The sequence below is a fragment of the Aristolochia californica genome, unplaced genomic scaffold (assembly GCF_029961685.1).
Source record: "Aristolochia californica isolate CCGP_79_NKW_82.1479 unplaced genomic scaffold, dmAriCali1.0.hap1 SCAF_10, whole genome shotgun sequence".
NCBI lineage: Eukaryota > Viridiplantae > Streptophyta > Magnoliopsida > Piperales > Aristolochiaceae > Aristolochia > Aristolochia californica.
The window spans coordinates 26,105,181-26,112,444 of NW_027181771.1; the positions used below are offsets into that span (position 1 = coordinate 26,105,181).

At 44.7% G+C, this 7,264-nt stretch overlaps 1 pseudogene; it reads left to right on the plus strand.

Moving 5' to 3' along the window:
* Positions 1-4,559: 4,559 nt before the first annotated feature.
* On the plus strand, positions 4,560-5,594 carry LOC137943002 (calnexin homolog pseudogene; annotated as a pseudogene).
* The last annotated feature ends 1,670 nt before the right edge of the window (positions 5,595-7,264 follow it).

Consider the following 7,264-nt stretch of genomic DNA (forward strand, 5'->3'; position numbering starts at 1 on the left):
ACCTCATAGATCGAGGATCAAGTTTTTTTTTGTGGGGAAGTAACATGAACAAAACATGTACATCCAAACACTTTAAGAGGAAGAAAAAATGGATCTTCAACATGACTGAAAATAGAGTAAGGAGTTTTATTATGAAGAATCGATGAAGATAAGCTATTAATAAAAAAGCATGATGTAAGTATAACATGAGGCCAATAAAAATAGGGTACTTTTGTTATGGTCCTGGGTTAAGTACCTATGTCTTTCGCTCCTAATAGGCCGGTCTTTTAGGTAGTATTGGCTAGGTGCTTAACATTTGGTATCAGAGTAGGCGCTATGTCCCGACTTCAAATCCCCGCGATTACATGGCGCAGGTGGACTACATGCCCCTGGCATGACACCAGCAGAGATTATGGGATCCCTCCACCGGTGAGCGTTGTTGTGTTATTACCGCCATGGTCGTCGGCTCGGGAGGGCGGGGTGTTCTGTTATGGTCCTGGGTGGTTAAGTACCTATGTCTTCCGCTCCTGACAGGTCGGTCTTTTGGGTAGTATTGGCTAGGTGCTTAACAACATTCATGGAGTAGAGGAGGCCTCGAGCAACTTCAAGAAGGTGACGATTCTTCTTTTCAGCAACACCATTTTGTTGAGGGGTATAGGCACATGATGTTTGATGGATAAACCCATTACCCTCACAAAATGATTTGAATTCATTAGACAAATATTCTTTAGCTTTATTAGACCTAAGGATTTGATTTTTCTTCCCAAATTGTGTCAATACCATGGCATGAAATTTTTTAAATAGAGGAATAATTTTTGAACATTCTTTAAATAAATATAACCAAGTCACTCAGGTAAAATCATCAACAAAAATGACAAAATATTTAACTTGGGAAATATTTGAGACACATAATGGTCCCATACATCAGAATGTATTAACTCAAAAGGAGCAGCAAATGTAGTTGTAAGATAAGGAGAATATATACTCCTAATGTGTTTACTTAATTAAAAAATCTCACAACTGAAAGTAGAAAGTACTTTTAAAGACGGGAGCAAAGAACGAAGTGAAGACGTAGGCGGATGACCAAGTCGATTGTGCCAAAGTTGGACCTCGGATGTAGTGGATGATAACGCAGATAATGGTGGAAGAGTGAAGTAGTACAAACCCCCCTTTCATGGCCGCCACCAATCACCCACTTCGTTGTGAGATCTTGAAATATACAAGAAGACGGTGAGAAGGTGACAGAGCAATTAAATTGTTTTATTAATTGACCAACAAAAAGCAAATTTAAAGGAAATTGAGGGACAAACAAAACATTTTGAAGAGGAATAGACGAGGTAAGAGAGGAGGAACCTTTGCCAAGGACCTTGGTTTGGGTACCATTAGCAATAGTAATGAACTTCTGAGTAAGACAAGGAGATAATGACTGAAACAAGTGCTTGTTACCTGACAGATGTTCGGAGGCCCTTGAGTCGATGATCCAAGAGGAAGAGGATGAAGAGGAAGAAAGCATACGTGAGGCAATAGTGGTAGTAGTAGTAGATAGTGGAGGAATGGAGGATTCCATTAAAGACTTCATCTTCTAAAATGCAACATAGTCTTCAATAGTGAGAGTCACACTTCCGGAGTGGGAGTCAACCTTTTCTTCATGTTTCTCAACATTAACAGAGACTGGGTTAGATGTTATGGACTCCATTGCATCTAGATTAACTAGTAGACGTAGAGGGTAGCATATGTAATTTCCAGATTTTGCAATTAGTAGGTATTGTTGTAATTTTCGTCAAACTTATGGCCCTTTTGTTGGCCTTTGAGGTGTGTCTTCCCTAATCTTTTATAGGGACGTTGGGTGATGAATGAAGGTAAGCATTGAATAAAACAATAGTGTAGATGGTCGGATTCTCCCTCTCTGAGGTCCAAGGTGCAAGGTTCCTTTGAAAGCTTGGTTATCTCATCTTCCTCTCCATGTCTCCCTACGGGTTCAGGTGGTGGCCTAGCAACGAGTCCCTGTATCAGATCCGGGATTCCAAGAACTTCAACCCTTCTTCTCAAACGTATTTCAATCAGGAACCGAGAGAAGAACGTCGGGTGAATCGATCCATCCCAAAGGGGGCATACCAACATGGTATCAGAGCGGACCACCATTGGCGATTCTTCTTCTCTAAACGATTGTTGTAAGCAACTGGAGGAATTTTGGGTTGAAAGACAAACCCAATACGCTGCAACCCACACTGCTCTGAAGGAGATCAGGGAGAGTATTCTTCAAATCCGTCTTCGATTTGAAGCATATATCGCTCAGACTTCTTCTATTCCGGGTCCGGGTGATGCCATAGAAATGAAATCAGAGAAATTAGAGATGCTTGAAATCAGAGGGCCCCCTGTTTCTCCAGCGACAGTGACGTCCGTAATTGGGAAGTCCAAATGTCTGAAGTCGGCAGGGTATTCAGCACCACCTACGTCGAAAAAAATGGAAGGGGGTTCACCATCCAAACATTTCTCACTGGATGCCATAGGTCTTCCTGAACAACAGACACATCAAATCCGAGATCTTTCTGTCTCGAAAAAGCTCCCGAACTTATGAAATCAGACGGCGAGGACCCAGATTTTGGGAAATCAGAAGGGTTTTCTGCTAAAATCTCATCGGTACAGCCTAATTTGGGTTCAACCTCACAAATCCCCTTCTCACGGCCAAAAAAAAATCTTCCCACATAGCAGATGGAAGCATTCTGATCTAACTCGGTCACGGAAAATCAGTTCGGCCATCCCTTCTCTGTCTCAAAAAATCTACAAGCACCGGCTGACACAAGAGTCCACCGAAAAAAGGGGAAGCGCCGTCGGAAACAACTTCGGTGGACTTTGGCTTCCGGATTCTCACTCTCAGTCGCAATCTCGCTCTCGGTAGTCCATTGGGGAACCCTCATCAACACAATTGGGGATAAGCTTCTGAAACGTCGTCTATTTTACGGTCAATTCGCTTGTTCCAGGCAGTTGATGGGGCTCCAAGGCCCTGAGCAGTAGCAACGCTGCCCTCAAATTAAGGACGACGGGTTTCTGTTCCGTTAAGCAGAGCAACAGAACATTGTTGCTGGAGTTCGAGTTTGCCTATATACAATGCGTGATGGACAAATTTTGGGTTTTCTGGCAACGATAGAGAAAATGCGATGGGTGAAATTTTTTATTAAGGTTGATGAGAACAGAACCAGTGCATTTGTTCTTTTTCATCTTTCCAGCAGTACTAGTCCATCTGCACACCTTGGGTTTAATTTTTTGGATCCCATGTATGTTGCTCGGCCATGATTTTTTTTTTTTGTTTGGATGTTATTTTCCTTTTCCACGGCTAAGAATAGCAGCACTGAGCCTCTTCCAATTTCGGATGCACACATGGATGAAAAACATGTTTCATATTCTTTGCTGAAAGGAGATAGAATTCTTTTGGCTAGTCAAATTGACATCGGGATGTTGACATTTTGTTTGCGGAGGAATTACATCAGTTTTTCTGGGACAAATAATCTCGCTGTGGATGCACACTACACCAGTGTGTCTGTTTTTGGTCATTGTTCCTGCAGTAACAGTCCATTTCAATAGGTTGCTTCATTAGGCAATGAACTTCTACAACGTCCTATTATTTTCTTGCAAACTTTTGAGAAGAGGGGCCCTCCATCCATCCAGAGGAGAGGTTTGGAGATAGGGGATGCAACAGTGTATATAGCTATGGAAAAGCCTGATGTTACTCATGAGAGAAAGGTGGTGCAACAGTTACCTGAGGAACTCCGGAAAGGAACTTGCCATAATTTGTGGCAATCTCAGAAAGTTCTATCCCGGGCAGGATGGCAACCCTGATCACTACGCAGTTCATGTTTGGGCTTTTATAGCCGCACAAATTTCTTATGGTGCTATTGTCCGAAAATTAGTGGTTAGCTTGCGTGCTAGAATTCTTTCTGTCTATCATAGTGACGCAATTTCTAGATTTCAGGACCACTTGCAACTTTGGAAGTTGGGTGCTATTGTCCTTTTGACAGCTGTTTATACATCAATGCTGCCCATACCAGCAATTCTGGCCGAGTATACTGAACCAGCGAATGTGGGTCCTGCTGCTGCTGAATTGGGGCCTTCACTTATCTGTTAAGCACCTAGCCAATACTACCCAAAAGACCGGCCTGTTAGGAACGGAAGACATAGGTACTTAACCCTTAGCCTAGGACCACCAAGACCAGGTGCGTGTACTATGACATCACACCGCCCCTTCGCGAGCCGATGCTCATGACGGCTCACCTGTAGCTAGCCTCTCATGCGGTTGCCCCACTCCTAGTGCCCCTGCGCAGTTCTCTAGGTCAGCCCCTTCCGCATGGTCGTTCCTTTCAGCAAGCGCTCCTCCGGGGATTCGAACTCACGACCGAGGGTCGGCTCTAATACCAAATGTTAAATACCTAGCCAATACTACCCAAAAGACCGGCCTGTTAGGAGTGGAAGACATAGGTACTTAACCCTTAGCCCAAGACCACCAGGACCAGGGCATCCCATAACTCCCAGGACCGGGTGCGTGTACTGTGACATTATCCCACCTAAGACAATACACGATCCAGATGCTGAAAAATCCTGAGGATGGGGATGTGAGAGCTAAGATTCCAGATCCTAGAGCTCTAAAGCCTGATGATTGGGATGAAGTTGCCCCAATTACAATTGAAGATGAGGAGGCCGAGAAGCCGGACAGATGGTTGGCTGGTGAAACCGAGGAGATTGATGACACCGAGGCCGAGAAACCGAGGATGGTTGGTTGGTGAAACCTAAGAAGCCCATAGATTGGGCTGCTGATGAGGATGGTGCATGGGAGGCACCGCCGATTGATAATCCTACGTGTGACTCTGCTATTGGTTGTGCTATTGGAATTGAGATAGGGACACTACAGGCTGGAGTATTTTTTGACAATCTATTCCTAGCAGGGGATGAGGAGACTGCAAAATCTATCAGGGTGACTGCATCGAAGCCTCAGTTTGAATTGGAGACAGAAACGCAGCAGGAAGAGGCAATTGCCGCATCTGGTGGAATTTCTGGTGTTCATCAGAAGGTCTTTGATGTGATCTACTGGATTGCAGATGTTCCTTTCTTTGCAGCATATCATTTCAAGATCATTGATGTCATTGCGATGGGAGGGCGTCAGCCTAACCTTCCTATTGGCATTCTGGTCTCCGTAGTGGTTCTCCTGGTCACAGTCATTTTTTGGGTTATCTTTGGTGGAAAGAAACGGGCTCCTGTTCGAGCACCGCTCAAAGAAAAGAAAAGCTCTGAAGTTGGAGGTGCCTAACAAGGCACTAGTGGTGGCCAGACAGATGAAAATGAGAAGGCAGATGTTGCTGCCCATGACCAAGAAGGTCTAGACGGAACACATAAAACTCCAAGTGGGCGATCCGACATTTCGAGGAGAGTTGGTTAAAAAAAAAATTTGTTTTGCTCCTCTGGTTGGATGCTCTACTTTTGTAGTCCAAAGGGCTGACACAGATATCGTGGTTGCCACTTGTGCATGGATGGAGACGTCGGCACAGGCAAGCAGACCTACCTTCGAGCTTGAGGGCAAACTCGTTCTCCAGGAAGGGAGTGATGTTATGGACTCCATAGCATAGCTTATGTAATTTCCAGCTTTTGCAATTAGTAGGTATTCTTATAATTTCCTTCAAACTTATGGCCCTTTCATTGGCCTTTGTTGGTGTGTGTTCCCTAATATTTTATAGGGACGTTGGGTGATGAATGAAGGTAAGCATTGAATCAAAAAATAGTGTAGACGGTCGGATTCTCCCTCTCTAAGTGTTATAGACCAAATAGTGAGTTGAGTCAGGCTGAGACACCACGGCTGAGTCAATTACCCTGACTGAGTCAGTTAAGTAGTCATTTATTTTATTTTCTATTTTATGCTATTTGGGTTTAAATATGCCTCAGGGGTATTTTTGTAATTTTTGTCTAAATTCTTGTTGACGTGAACTATTTGTATGTATCGTAAGGCAATGAATGAAAAGAAGAAATTGTAGTAGATTAAATAGTAGATTAAACGAGGTCAGGATCTCCCCTCTCACGAGGCCTAAGGGGGAGCTCCTTCAAAAGTTCAAAACCTCACAATTATCCTTCCTATTCATTGTCTTCTTCCCTATGTTAGATCCAGGCATATCAAATGGTATCAGAGCAGGAACACAATGAGTCATGAAGAATGGGTAATGATGCACAAATAAATATCCCTAGAAGAATGAATATCAATGCAGAGAGAAAAGGCAAGAGAGAGTGCGCGTTAGATGGACAACGAAGAGGAAAGAACGGAAAGTACGCGGGAATGGTGTGCAGCTTACATAAAAAAATTGCTAAGGAAGAAACTGGCTCTATCTCTCCCGCGGCTTTTTTCGGGCTCTACCTCGGATGGGCAGGAGACCTAAAAATGGATGTCGGTGGTAAAAAACTTTAGCTAACGCACTGGGTTTGACATCGGGGACTCTGCGATTTCAAAATCGGAAGGGTATTCAGTACCACCTTCATCGGTCCAGGCTGATTAGGGTTTGCCCTCCCAAATTCCCTTCTCACGAACAACAGAAATTCTTCCTGCACCGCAAAAGGAAGCAGTCAACCCTACTTTTGTTCGTCCTACCGAACAGACGACATCGGACATCCGAGAGCTCATTGTATCGGAAAAGCTTTCCGACCTTTCAAAATCCGACGACTGAGACCCAGCACATCAGAACTCGCAGTAGTTATCAAGTCCGAAATCTGCCTCACCACTTCCAAAATCAGCCGGTGGGAACTCTGATTTTGGGACAACGGAAGGGTCTTCTGTCCCCATCGCGTGGATACTGACTAGTGTGGGTTCGACCTCCCAAAACCCCTCCTCACGACCGGCGGAATGCCTTCCTGCGATTTTTTCGACAAGGGTGTGTTTCCGAGAGCCCTCCGTCTCGGCAAATCCCCAAGCGGCAAAGCCCAAAAGGGCTATTCTTCGCCACCGAACACGGAGGATGCTCCGTTGGCGCCGTCGGAAGCAAGTCCGGTGGGATTTGACTTCCGGCCACCACCTCCCACTCCCATTCCAGCTCTCGACCGTCCTACGGGGAACCCACTCCGGGTAAGCTTCTGAAACACCGTCGAATTTTATGTCTCAACAATTTTTCCATGGGGGTGAAGGGGTTCCAACGGGCTGCACAACACTGCTCAAATTTTTGGCCTGGAAGTTCTCTGTTCCGTGAAGCAGAGACACAGTACCCAATCGATGAAATTCGGGCTTGTGTCTATGAATTCCGATATGGAATTTTTTTGA